This window comes from Echinops telfairi, unplaced genomic scaffold (genome assembly GCF_000313985.2).
Source record: "Echinops telfairi isolate 266 unplaced genomic scaffold, ASM31398v2 ScPeMD7_2;HRSCAF=8, whole genome shotgun sequence".
Taxonomy (NCBI): Eukaryota; Metazoa; Chordata; class Mammalia; order Afrosoricida; family Tenrecidae; genus Echinops; species Echinops telfairi.
The window spans coordinates 4472068-4486258 of NW_022103898.1; the positions used below are offsets into that span (position 1 = coordinate 4472068).

The 14191-nt window shown below is 56.9% G+C and overlaps 1 protein-coding gene across 2 annotated transcripts in view; it reads right to left on the bottom strand.

Moving 5' to 3' along the window:
• PPARA (peroxisome proliferator activated receptor alpha) overlaps positions 1–14017 on the bottom strand; it is a 66699-nt gene extending 52682 nt beyond the window's left edge. The window contains exons 1-2 of one of the 2 annotated variants that reach the window (XM_045289414.1): positions 13904–14017; positions 13292–13378 (exon numbers count right to left, since the gene is read on the bottom strand). The gene's annotated coding sequence lies outside the window, so the exon portion shown is untranslated. Of the gene's footprint in view, positions 1–12073; positions 12091–13291; positions 13379–13903 lie in introns of those variants that run through there. The other variant, XM_004700220.2, reaches the window with a different exon arrangement.
• Between the last annotated feature and the right edge of the window lie 174 nt (positions 14018–14191).

The window sequence follows — 14191 nt, forward strand, 5'->3', positions numbered from 1 at the left end:
CCAAAGGGGTCGTGACCCACAGGTTGAGAACTGCCGTGAGAGATGGAGGAAAGGCCGAAGAGGTCAAGGACCTCACCTTGCTTGGATCCACAGTCCATGCTCATGGGAGCAGCAGACCAGAGATCAAGCGATGCAAGACCACTTTCAAGTGATGCCAAGTTAGGAGGTCACACTGGGGACTAAAGTAACCTGACCCAACCCAGGGCATTCTCCCCACCTCCGCGCATGCGAGAGCTGGACGCAGAAGAAGGAAGACCAAAGAGGAGTCGATGCATTCGGTAGATGGTGCTGACAGAGATACGGAAAGCACTGGGGACGGTCTTAGAAGCAGCGCAGCCAGAGTGCCTGCGAGGCAGGGTCCGGGACCTCATCTCACATTCTTTGGACGTGTTGTCAGAGAGCCGTCCCTGGAGAAGGGCAGCATGCTCGGGAAAGTGGAGGGGCAGCAACAGAGAGGAAGGTCCCCGACAGGATGGATTGGCACGGTGTCTGCACCCATGGGCTCAGACGTAGGAACAGCTGTGAGGGTGGAGCTGTGACTGGGCGGTGTTTCCTCCTGTTGTAGGTAGGGTCACCATGGGTCAGAATCAACTGGACCACACAGAGGTTCCTCCACAGAAAGGCCTGGCCGTGTGCTCTGGAGGGAGCTCTGTTCCACGCTGGCACGTTGCCAGGGGGTCAGGCGTGATGACAACTGGTTAGTCTGTAAATCCCAGGAGGGCAGCCCACCCGGCTGAACAGCTCCCCGCCTCTTCCTGCCTTCCTCCTGGAACCCGTGAACACGCATCTGCGCGTGCCAGTGAGGGCTTGTGCCAAGGAGGCGCTCCTGGAGGTGCCATGTCTCACACTAGGCTGATAACTGCAAGGGCAATCGTCCCAACCACCGGACACTCTGCAGGAGACAGACGAGGCTTCCGACTGCTGTAAAGAGCTAGTCTGGAAACCACGGGGCGGGCTCTACCCACCCTGGATAGCACCCTGTCCTACAGGGTCGTGATGAGTCGGCATCAACCCAATGCCAGTGAGAGAGGGTGAGAGACAGTCCTGGGGGTAAGGGTGGCCCGGGCCCCACCTATCAGACTGGACTGCAGTCTGATGACACCTCCTTCGTACCGTCAGCCTGTTTGTACAAGAGTGAGAGGCAGTGGCCACTACCTAACTCTCTCTGCCTTTCCCCTTCCTGCTGGCTGGGCCACTGTCTGCCTCCGTGGGGCCGCCTGGCCCTGACTGCTGTTGGTCCCGGCCATGTTTCCATCACTTTGGATCTGCACCCACCAGTCCGTGAGCCTCCCGCTTCCTGCTTCCTGGCTCTGCATCACCTGCCTGCAGCTCCCTGAGTCTCGCGAAGAGGGTCCCGGCTGGAGTTGCACGGGGTGGAGCTGCCTTCATGATAATTACTTCTTGATAGAAAGCTCATTCTGATCCACACGAACAAGGCAGTGGGGGCCCGGCAGGCACGGCTACGGGCAGGGGCCCCATGGTGGGTCCAATCAAATCACCTGAGCCCTTAAAAGCAGAGAGCCTTCTGTGGCTGGAGTTGGAGCGAGGTCGCAGAAGGGAAGGTAGGAGACAAGGCAAAGGGGGTGAGTGGGATCGGAAATATGAAATATCGGAAATCCAGTGGCCATTGCTGGCTTTGGGAATGAGGGATCTCATGAGCCAAGAAGGAATGTGGGCGTCCCCTGGGGCTGAGAGTGGTGCGCGCACAGAAGCGGCAGGGAAACTCCCAACTGCGGATCCTTTCCAAAACCCACAGCAAAAAGAAAAAAAAAGTAAATAAAATGTAATGTGCTGTTTGTAAACGATGGCTGAGGGAGCGGGCCTTAGACACAGATGAACAGCAAATGCAGACACCTGCGCTCCCGCCGGCCCGCCTTGCCGGTTGGGGGTGTGTGTGTGTGTCTGTGATGACACCAGGACCCTCTTTTCTTGGCGCAGTGGGTCGCTTTCAAGCGCTCTTTTAGCCACGGCCTTTGGAATATCCGCCAAATGACTGGGGGGGTGGGGGTGGGGGTAAGGATGGAACTCCAAGGAGAGGACCAGCCCGTTTGCCGTCCCGGTGGGTCCTGGACGAGCCATCTCAGCAGCAGGGAGTGGGGAATCTCATTCCCATCCAGAAAGATATGCCTCTCGATAGGAGAGGCAGCTGTGACCCCAGAGGGGCAGCAACAGCAGCACAAGGGGCACCCAAGGGTGGGCTTCTCAAGCAAGCCGGGGGCTTGTTTATGGAGTGGGGTGCTGCCAGGCACTTACTTGGGAGCCAGGTTTGCTGACCCAAGAAGCCCAAGCTCAATCCTTTGGACGGTACCATATGGTGAAGCGCTGAGCCCGTCTGGACACGTACTGGTAGCTCCAAAAGAACGCCGAGGTCTTGCCCAAGCCGGGCAGAGGCCATGGGGCTACGCAGCTGAGATGCCAAGACCCAGAGAGAAGCACGCACAGGTGAGAAGAGGCGCTCTCGACTGGAGAAACTGTGATCCGAGCATTTCTGATCCTGAATTGTAACCTGTGAAGCTCCCTAACAAACCCCACGATCCTGAGCATGGCCTATGAGCTCTGTGTGGCCATGGATTATGAGGCCCCGCAGAGAAGTAGAGAGTGCCCTGGGAGAGACAGGAGGTGTCAGAATGCATAAACAAACAAAAACAAAAAGAAAACAGAATTACCATATTAAACAAAAACATCATTAAAGAAGGTTGGCGGGTTAGAGGCACGTCTGACCCTGTGGCCTCAGGCTGATCTTGACTTCGATCCCTCCCTCCTTGTTGGGTAGTGCGTACACCTTGGGCTGCTAACTGCTGGGTCCAGAGTTCGAAACCACCAGCCACTCTGTGGGAGAACTATGAGGCGTTCTGTTCCCATAAGGAATTAGTCTTGGAAACTCACATGGCCAGTACTACCCTGTCCTATAGGATCGCTGATTTGGCAACAACTTGATGGAGGGCGTTTGTTTGGCTCTGTTTTCCTGTGTGAGGCCAGATGTGGCTCCCACACCATTACTGTAATTTACGAGAAGTAATTTAGAAAAAGAGAGTGGAAGTCGGGCTGGAAGCTGATCTAGGGCATCATGTAGAGAGAGTGAGGAATGCTGGGCAAGCCAGCTCGGCTCCTGTGTTGTGCTGGGGGCTCATGATCCCCGACCCCCTAGGGTAGGACAACTGTCTTCCCCCTCTCTCTCCAGCCAGCCTGCCGCATAGGAACCAATCCACTGCCCAGTCCTCTCTCCGCCTGGTTAAGGGGCCATGATGAAAGGCTCCCATGTACCCTGGGAAGCATCTGCCCCATCCCTTCTTTTCAGCCCTGGGGTTGCTCTAGCAGCACCCCTCTTTCCCGCCTCCTCTCGGGGGCCAAGTCTCAGGGTGTTTGACTGTGATAGACTCTGGCTTTGGGGCTCCGCGTTGTCCATGCCAGAACTATGGGGTGACGGGCGTGAGCAGGAGGGGGCCGGCCACGCCTCAGACCGCCGCTTCTCTGAATGCAGGTCATCCAAGGCACGATTAATGATCACCTGAGGTTTCAATTCTGCTGAGGGAAGCAGGTCGGCGGGAGTTTCGCTTGAGCCCTTAATGCCTTCGGGATAATCATCGAACTAAAACAGGCTAGAAAATGCCCGCTCACCCCCGTGCACGCTGTCCTCTCCCTAAGACTCCATGCCACATGGGTGCCCACGGCTGCCACCGCCTCCCGGGACCCACCTCTCCCAGCCTGGGCCACTGCAAACAGACAGTGATGATGCCAGGGACGGCCAGCTGTGTCTCCTGGAGGTCCGTGGCTCATGGCAGAACCACGCTCCACAGGCTACCAGTGGCCGGCTTTTCAGGAGAATGTCGCCGGGCCTCTCTTCTGACGCACTCACTGCCAGGGGCCCTGACCGCTGACCGACCACAGCCACCACTCAGTAGGTGCTCAGTAGACATCAGTGAGTGAGTGAGCGAGTGAGGGAAGGATACTGAAGAAAGGATGGGCACCTGCAACAAGCGGCAGCAGAAGTGAAGGTCAAACCCCAACCAAACTCACTGCCACCGAGTCGATGCCGACTCAAGGTGACTCTATAGGGCAGGGCAGAACTGCCCCTGTGGGTTTCCAAGACTGTCCTTCTTTACCGGAGTAGAAAGCCTGTCTTTCTCCTATAGAGCGGCTGGTGGTTTTGAACTGCTGACCTTGCAGTTAGCAGCCCCAATCGTAACCTCCATGTCCTCAGGGTTCCTGCCATAGCCCAGAGTCCAGAACAGAGTGTAGGTATCTGCTTCAGCGGCCTTCCTGGATTGTTCCAGAGCCATCGCCCAGGGGCCAGTATCACCCACTTGGACAAGCATTCCAGAACCACGCTCACGGCCATGGAGAGGATTCTGGCTCACATCGAGCCTATAGGACAGGGGGCCTGCTCCTGCGGGTTTCTGAGACTGCTGCTCTTGACGGGAGCAGAGAACCCCATCTTTCTCCCGAGAAGTGGCTGGTGGTTTCAAACGGCTGACCTTTCAGCTTGCAACCGCATGTGTAACCAACCACCTGGAGCGATTCCAAGTGAGCCAAGGTGTTGGCAGCGCTCCATCCTGCAGCCATCAAGGGGTGAGGTCCAGGAAGGCTTCTGGGAGGAGGCGAGGTTTGCTTGAGCCTTGAAGGCATCTCAAATGCAAAGGAGGCCCTGGGAGGGGCGGGGCAGGGCTGGCACACAGCACCTGCTGGCAACAGGCAGTTCCAGCGTTGGACTCCTGGGCCGGTGTGTGTGCGCGGTCATTCCCCGGACAGCAATGCCACAGTAAGCACCTGCATCAGACCACGCGAGCTAAGGAACAAGGTTCCAGCTCCAGGGCAGAGGTTATGGGGAAGGTCGAGGGAGGAAGGGTGGTGGAAGGAGAGGGACTGGCTAAGAGGTGAGAGTTCCCAGCAGAAGTGGCGCAGAGGGTGTTAGCCGGGGCCACACCTCCCTGATTCACCTCAGAGCGAGAGGCACCGGGATGGTGAGTCAGAATGCAGGCTGGGGAGCTGGCATCAAGCAGCCTTGCCCCATGCCAGGTGCACCCACTACGGGAAGTACTGGTGTCCACTATGTGCAAACAGACCAGAGCACAGAGACCCAGGCAGCTTAGCAACCTTCCCAAGGCTGAGAGGTGCTAAGCACTGGTTCAGGGACAGGGCCTCTCCCCAGCTTTCAGGCCCCGCTGCAGGCTCACGCCAGAACCCGGAAGAGAGAGGGCACTCAGGCCAGCCCAAGGGAGGGGATGGCACACCCCACGGGGTGTGCAAGCCTCAGGGCATTGCCAAGAAGGCAGGTGGGTGTGGAGGCCAGTGCTCACAAGCTCGGTGACAAAGTACAGGGGCCACAAGGGGTGGGGACAAGACAGGCAGATCCAGGTATCACAGTGACGAGCCAACACTAGCGCAGAGAAGAGGGTTCTAGATCAGGCATGTGGGCATAATCGTAAACCAAACATCTGCCCGTTGGGCCCCGGGGCAAGCCACCTTCCTCGGGATAAACAGGAGGGAGGTGCCCTGAGAAGGAGCCCCGGTGGGACTGGTGCTGGTACTGGGCACTCACTCAATGGCTGTGGTCCACACCCAGCCCTGGGCTCTGTGGAGGACAGGCCCGGCAAGGGCCTTCTGTCAGGATGACAGAAACCCCGCCCCCCTCTTTGCAGGTCTGCTCCAGTGCATGGAGTTGCTCTGAGTCGAAATCAACTCCCTGACAACGGCTCTTCGAACAACACCAGAGGCTGTGGGGGGGTAGGGGGGTGGATTTTCCCCCCCGTTAAATTTCATCACTCTACTTTAGCATCATGGTTACACAGTGGGCTGCTAACGGCAAGGTCAGCAGTTCGAAACCACCAGCCAGCCACTCCTAGTAAAGAGTGACTGTCTCGGAAACCCACAGGGGCAGTTCCACCCTGTCCTTCAGGGCCACTGGGAGCCAGCACGGACCGGAAGGCAGTGAGAATGAAAATGAGAAACGAACTTTGAAGGACACACCCTCCTCGTCCAGCCTCTCCGATGGGACCATCCGCTCTGGTCCCGGAGAAGTTTCGTGCAGGCAAGCTCGGGGGAGCCGTTCAGGTCCTGCATCCCCCTTGGCTCTCCCCGACCCTCCTCCTGGAGCCCAGCCCCACCCGCTTCTCTGAAGCCCTCTGCCCCATTCCTATTAAAAAGTATCAGCTGTCCTCGCAGGTGGTTAAACATTCACCTTCACGCAGACCTCTGACCCCAGACGCTAGCAGCTGCGTTGCTAGACTCCCCAAAGCAAAGAGAAGAGGCAGAGAGGAAGGGACAACAAAAACCCTGTAGATTTCCTGGGTGAAAACAGACCAAAACAGAGCAACCCACTTTATTTATGTCTCCTTACAGCCACGCGCCACTGAGCACGCTCTGCGCTCCAGCTGCACACGGCACCTCGGGGCCTGGGAGACATCGTCAGGCGCCTTGGGGTCGTTCTGGACACGCAACCACCCGGGAGATGGCGCAGGGCCGTCCGCGTCACCTTCACAGAGGCAGACGACCAGGTCTTCCTTCCACGGCACGCAGTCACGGTGCCACCAGGCCTTTACAGCTTTCCATGGGCACCCTCCTCGGACTGCTGCCTGTGTCACCCCGGGATGTGCCCCTTCGGGGCGCCACCCGCAACAGAGTGCATTCCAGGGTTTCCCCGGCCGGCAGGCACCATCTTGGGTTGTGGGGTTGTGTCCTTGGATGGTGCAAATGGCGTGCGCCTGATGGCTCACCGAAAAGGTGGGGGGCTCAAGCTCACCCCAAGGAGCCACAGAAGAAAGGTGTTGTTACCTAATGCCACCCAGGTGGCGGCCAGCCCGGAAAGCCCAAGGAGCTCAGTCGGCGCCTGGGACCTGTGGCTGGAATGGAAGTGGGCTTGGCTTCCTTTGCCTGCATCTCCTTCAGTGCTCGCTTCCTCCCTCCCTGGGCAGCGGCTGGGCTGCCGGGATGCCCACACCACAGGCCTCACCTGAGCCTAGAACCCTCCTTAGCAATTGCTCTAGGCGTCCACCCCCACCTTCTTGCCACCACTTGTCCCTGGGCTTCTTTTAACCCTGTCAGTACTGGCCTTCTTCTCAGTGTGCCCTCCCCGCCCTGCTCCCCTGCCCCCCCCACCCCGGCTTCCTTCCTCGCCCTCACCCCTCTGGCCCTCCTAGGAGCTCTGATTCTCCCACCAGCTCCACTCGGCGAGGGCAGGGTCCTGACTGAGGAATGCGGTGGCAGCCACCTTCCTCACCCACTTGGGTTCACCTATCCCGGGACGGGCCATGCCTGCAACCACAGATGCCCTCTCTCTCTGAGGGCAGGCGGGTGGCAGGGCCAGGGCAGGGTGGCTGGCTCCACGCTGTGCTACCAGCCTGGCACTTCTTTCCCAAACCCGCCCACCTTGCGAGCCCACTTCCATGTGCAGAGAGGGTGAGCTGCCTCCCTTCCTTCCTGGAAAGCGGCCTCGGACAGCATGGTGGGCGTGCTCCAAGTCCTTGTCTCCAGCTGCGGGTCACCAGGTCCTTTGCCTGGTGACCTTCTCTACAATGTTCTACAAAGGGGAAGGGCACAAAGGCCACCGCAATAGACAAACACAGCCCTCCCCCTCGATGAGCCTAAACCCCAGGGTCCGGAAGACCCAAAAAAGGCAAACCCACTGCCATCCAGCTGAGTCCAACTCCCAGCCTCACAGCGACCCTGCGGAGGGCTCCAAAGCTGTAACTCATTAGGGGAGTAGACAGCCTCACTTTTCTCCCACAGGGTGGCTGGTGGGTTTGAACCACCAACCTTGAGGTTCACAGTCCAATGCTTATCCAACAGGTCACCCACCAGGGCTTCTTAAGGAACCAGCAAAACCAAACCAAACTCCCTGCCAGGGAGCTGATGCTGACTCACAGTGACCCTACAGGATAGGGCAGAACTGCCCCCGTGAGTTTCTGAGACTGTAATCTCTTTACGGGAGGGGAAAGCCTTAGCAGTCGAGCCCAGAGTAGCAGTTCTACCCTGGCCTGCACGAGTGCTGAGTCAGAATCGAGAGCAGTGAGGCTGGTTTTGGTTTTTAAGTCAAGAGTCTGTAAAGAGTCTGAGTGGCGCTGTGGGTTAAGTGTTGGGCTGCTAGCCACAAAGTCGGTGGTTCACACCCACCAGCCACCCCAAGAGAGAAAGGGGAGGCTGTCTGCACCTGGAAAGACTTACACTCTTAAAAACTTCTGATAGGGTTGCTATGAGTAGGAGTGGGCTGAATGTCAGTGTCTTGGGTTTTTTTGTGTGGTTTGAGTTAGACCTATAAACAGAAACCGTCAACTGTTTTTCACCTGCATCTCTCTCAAAGTGGGAGGAAACCTGGGCAGGCAGTCAGGTGAGCCGTGCACACAGAGTGTGGCTTCTCTGATGTACCCTGCGCGTGTCACCTCCACAAGTGGGGGGTAAGGGAGTGGACAGGATGCGGACCCACGGACAGCTGGGTTCTCCCCAGCGGCCATGGTGAACACGCCTCTCTCTTTCCCATGAGGCCCCTGGCTATGCATACGGTTGGCGATGGGCTGCGGATGGATAGGCTGGCGTTTGGACTCACCTAGCAATGGTCACTGTGAAAGAAAGGCCGGACAAGCTGCTTTCATCAGGACCGTGAGCCAAGGAGACTCTTTAGCAGTTCTGCCCGTGGTGCTCGGGGTCGTGGTGCTCGGGGTCGCAGCGGAGGGACCAGCTGGATAAGGCAATGGGCTGTGTTTGGGGTTTTCCTTCCTAAGTGGTAAGAGCCCTAGTACCCCTGCCAGGTCCGTGCTGGACGGCTAACCACAAGGTCAGCACTTACACCCAGCAGGCTCTCCTTGGGAGAAAGAGGCGGCTGTCTGTTCCCATAATCAACAGCCTTGGAAATGCTATTCGGGGTCATCAACCAGGTGGCACTGGGTTTGGGGTTTTTTTTGTGGGGGGGTCCTCCTCAGAAGGGGAGCCCTGGTGGTGGTAATGGGTTACACATTGGGCTGATAACTGCAAGGTCAGAGGTTCGAAACCATCAGCGGGAGCTAGAGATGGCTTTCTAGTCCCACACGCAGTTACAGCCTTGGAAACCCACAGGGGCAGTGTTGCCCTGTCCTTAGGGTCGCTATGAGTCTGAATCGGCAGCGAGTTCCTCAGAAGGAGCCCCGGTGGAATAGTGGGCTGTGCACTGCTAACTGCAAGGTTAGCGGTTCAAGCCCACTAGCTGCTGTGAGAGAAGATGAGGCTGTCTGCTCCTGGGAAGATGTAAAGTCCTGCTCTGTCAGGTGGCTAAGGGTTGTGTGTAACTCCACCGCGGGGGCTGCTCGATGCAATGCGTTCAGCACCAAGCCACAGGAAACAGAAGGGTACCTCCAGGGTCGAACCCACCAACTGCTCCCCGGGGGAAAGATGGGTCGTTGGCTCCTGTGAAGGGGTTCAGCCTGACTCTGTCTTGTAGGGTCACCGGGCTCAACTATGGCATAGTTGTGAGGACAGCGCAGGGCGCACCTCAGGTCGCTCGAAGTGGAACCTGCTCAGGCACCAAACAGCCACACCACCAGGGTCAGAGCCGACAAGACAAGGCGTGGGGCTGAGGGAAAGCGGTTTGGGGGTGTGAATTCAGGATCGTGCAGAACGAAACAGCATCTTGCTTGGTTAGATTCCCACGCCATCACACTTAACATAGATAGAATCTACCCCAGACCTGGAACCGCTGTCAGCGCCATCTGTATGAGCCTGTTGGCACAGTGTTGAGGTGGAAGTGAGCCTGCTGTGGGGGGGCCACTGGCACAGAAGGGACGGAAGGATGGGTTTCCACTGTCCAAGTGGCGGGGGCCCTGCTGTGGCAGGAGGCAGCCACCGTCTCTCCTTATTTGGGGATATACCCCCAGCCAACTCCCACCCACACTGCAATACTGGGGTTCAACACAGTGACCACCAGCAAATCCTTGATGAATGAACCTGTTCATCATTTACTTACTCCCTGAACATGCTCAAGTGCCCACTGGAGACCCAGGGGCTAGAGCACTTGAGCATGGGCATGTGAACCCACCCAGCGGCCACAGGAGCAAGGACCTGGTGGTTTGTTTGCATGAAAATGAGGGCCTTGGAGACCCGATAAGGGACCGTAGTGGTTATGTGTTGGGGTACTAACCACAAGGTCATCAGTTTGAAACCACTGGCCACTCCTTGGGAGAAAGAGGAGGCTTTCTACTCCCAGAAAAAGTTGGAGTCTGAAAACCAGGACTGATGAACCTATAGAGTCAAGAAGTGGAATAAGGGTTTGGGGGGGAGGGGAACACGGAGGTGGCAGCAGGGTGAAGGGTCATGATGCCAGGGGGTCCATAGAGAAAAAGAAAAGAACGTTGGGAAACTGTGTTAGCCAATGTACAATTCTGCTGGATGCGACTGAACTATGGAATGAATTGATGTATGATACCAGTCCCAATTAAAAAAAAAGAGTGACAGTCTCAGGAACCCACAGGGACAGTTCTACCCTGTCCTGTAGGGTCTCTGTGAGTCAGAATTGACTCAGTGGCACTGAGTTGATTTGGAAGAGACTCTACAACAATGAGCCCTGGTGCTGTAGTGGTTACACATTGGGCTGCTAACCACAAGGCCAGGGGTTTGAAACCACCAGCCGCTCTGCAGGAGAAAGAGGAGGCTTTCTATTCCCACCGAGTTGTTACATCTAGGAAACCCACAGGCGCAGTTCCACCCTGTCCTGTAGGGTCACTAGGAGTCTGTACCGACTGGATGCCAGTGGGGTTGTCAGAGGCGACCCTGTGGGGCCACTCACCCACTCTGCCACGTGGGGGCACTATGAGTCAAAAACGGAACTCGGGGGGCACCCAATGACAACAGGAACAAGATCCAGTCAGGAGAATGGCCCAGAATGGCCCAGGGCCGGGCGACAGCGTTTTGTTCTGCCATTACAGAAGGCTGTCTCAGCTGCCTGATGGCAACTCACAACCACAAACTAAGCAGGGTGCAAATGATGGGGGCCCTAGGCTGGGGGTCTCTGTTGGGAGAGGCAGGCAGGTGCACCGCAGTACCCAGTGTCGGCTCAAGAGGGCGCTGGCTGAGCCCATAGGCAAGCATGTCCACCCACTTCCTCACCTGGCCTGTCTCTCAGCAGAGTCCCTGTGGTGAGGAAGAGCTCTTAGCCAGGATCCGCCCACAACCTAGACACACCTGAGAAAGACAGCTAAAACTGTGAGCCCACCAGGGGCTGAGGTCACATTAACATTCAAAACGGGGCCCACTGGGGGCCTATTTGGTTCCTAGTGGGGTAGCACTTATACCCACTATTTGGAAAGGGAAGTTTGGGGTGTGGAGGCCCTGTGTTTCTTCCCCAAAGCCTTAGGAAAACTTTGAGTTACAGGGAGGAACAAAAATCACACAGGTACTGGAGGTGGCCGGCCTCCTGGGCCCTGCATGACATTTGGAAACCCCGGGCTGTCTGCTCCTGTAAAGAGCCACGGTCTCAGAAACTCACCAGGGCAGTCCTACCCTGTCCTGGAGGGTCGCCGTGAGTCGGCATGACTCGACGGTGCTGAGTTGTTCTTTTCAACAGAGTCCCCGAGTCAGCCACCACTGTGAAGCTTCACGCCCTGCTCGGGGAGGTAGGGCACTGTTTTCTTCAGAGAAGAGAGCAGTGCAGAAAGGTGAGGGCAAAGGTCCCGAGGCCTGGTCAGTGGCCACCTAGGCCCTAGAATCCAAAGGTGGCATTAAGTGATCTCACACCTTCCACACTGTATCAAGCTTTCCCACTGGCACAGACCCAAACCCTCAAGCTCTGGGACCGCTGATCTCAACGCCAATGCAGGCTTGCCACGGAGAGGGCTCTAAGGACCACGTCCTCCACTGTGACTGCATGCAAGCCCTCCCACACCCCAGCTTCACGAGAAGATGCTACTTGCAATTAGCAGCTCGAGAGAACAAGAAGGAACACCTGCGAAAAAATGAGCACATCAGGCAAGGGGCCGTCTGTGACCTGTGGACCAGACCGGAAAACTCACCTCTGCACACAAACAACCGCCAGCTCACTGCACCCGACCTACATGCTTGGAAGAAGAGCCGAGTAAACCTCTCAGCACGGGCCAGCTATCTGTTTGCTGCTCACCTCAGAGGGCCAAGTGGTCAATTAAACCCTCTTCATGGGGTTTTCTCTCAGACCCCTGGTGGTGCAGGGGGGTACACGTGGGCTAGTAACCAAGAAGCCAGCCGTCTGACCCGGCCAGCCGCTCCTCTGGAGAAAGAGGAAGAGGGACAGACTCAGAAACCCACAGGGGCAGCTCTACCCTGCCCCCCAGGGCCTCGGTGAGTTGGAACGGACACCATAGCAGTGAGGTGTGGTTTTGGGGGGTTGTTTTGTTTTGTTTCACCTCTCTCTAATTGTTTTTCCTTAGGGGTCATCTAGCTTGTTTTAGCCCATTATTAAGACGAAAGCAGTAGATGGAGTACAAGTCTATTCCCACACAGATAGCTCTGCCATTTGGGGTAGCGCGGGGGTGGAAATCTATGGGACAGTTACAAAACGGACGTGAGGACATGCCACCCAAAGCAGATCACCTCCCCTGACGGAGCGCAACAAAACTATTAGAAATGTCACACAGCAAGGCCAGCCCCTGAGAAGCAAGAATTCCCATTCCCTTCACCACATACCACACACACGGTAAATCGTCTGAATTTTGTTTACCGGTTTGGTGACTATGAACTATTTTGTGATGTTAGGATGTCCCTTACTGTATGTTTAAGATGTGGGAAAAGGTACAACAATGTATTTTATTTTGCTGTCCTATCATTTACTCTGGCCCCAAAGTTGCATGGATTTTACCAGGCCAACTGTCTTCTGAAGAACCTGAAGTGTGTCTGATCTCCAATGGGCAGTGTCCACACACAAATCTGTATCATCGACTGGCCACTTCTTTAGGCTATCCCTGCACTGGCGGGCAGCGATTCTAGAACCTTCCTAATATATCTCCAAAAGCCACCTGCTTCACATCCGTCTTAGAATGAAAACCGAGGAAAAGCAAGCGCTCTGTCGGGGTGCCTATAATCCCAGCATCCATTAGCCAAAAGCATCTCCCAAAGTGCCCTCTCAGGTGAAAGAGGGTGATCCCAACCTCCTGTAGGGAACGGTAGTTCTTCCTGAAATTTGACACCCAAGCTTGATAAGAAAGGAAGACACCCAGATGGATCTTAAGGGGAAAGTACTGAAGACATAGGCACTGCTGCTTCATCAAGCGAAAATACTAACAATCATGAACTGACAAGCAGCTGGTCGAAGACGTGGACACTTTTAACTGTCTCAACGAAATGAAGGCAACCTTCCACTTACCTGTGCTGCAGCCTCTGCCGCGCCCTGGTCCCGAAGGCCTCCCGCCACTACTGTTCCTTCACAGAAGGGATGGCCTCTCCCTTCAGCCTTGGCAGCAAGGAGGTAAGGGAGGACAATTATTACGATATGTTCTCTGGACTCCCCCCAACTTGCCACCACCTTGCAGGAGGAAAGTCACCATGACCCCTGCCTTGGGCAAAGGCTACTGGGTGGCAGGGTGGTTGCCCTGAAAGCCCCTTGCCATTCTCCTGTCTGCCAGGTTCTCTAGCACCTGGGAGGTGGGACATGAGGAGCACTCCCTGGTCCCTCTGGGGCGGAGAGGGTGGCGTGCAGCCCTAAGTTCCCAAAGCACCCACCAAGCCCCTGACAGGACACAACCCAGTCCTCTTAGAAAGAATCTTGACATGCGGGGCACATCTCCCTTCACTAGATGCAGAAAGGCCAGTAAATCAGGGCCGAGTAACTGTCCCTGGGGTGCCCGGGTGCCCCGTTCCTCCAGCGCCCCTGCGCCCTATGGCTCCACTGAGCTCCGCGGCAGAGGAGAGGTTCAGGGCGCCATGGCGAGCCCTTTACGGAAATCCACCCGATCCCGCGGGGCCTGCCTCGGCTCACCCGTCGGGACCAGGCTGGGCAACAGCGCCTGTCCGGCCCACGCAGGGCGCAGGCGGTTGTGCCTTCAAGGCAGCCCGCGGCCCGGGCGTAAAGTTGCCCGGAGTTGCTTCGGTGGACTGGGCGCACGCACTTGCCTCGCGAGGGTGCAGGCAAGCCCGCGGGGTCACCCGCCTCGGGGGTCCTCGGGAACGCCCCCAGGTCGGTGACGCCCGGCCCTCTGCACAGCCCCCGCCCCATGTCCACCCACTTCCTCAGATGTACCCTGCGCGTGTCACCTCCACAAGTGGG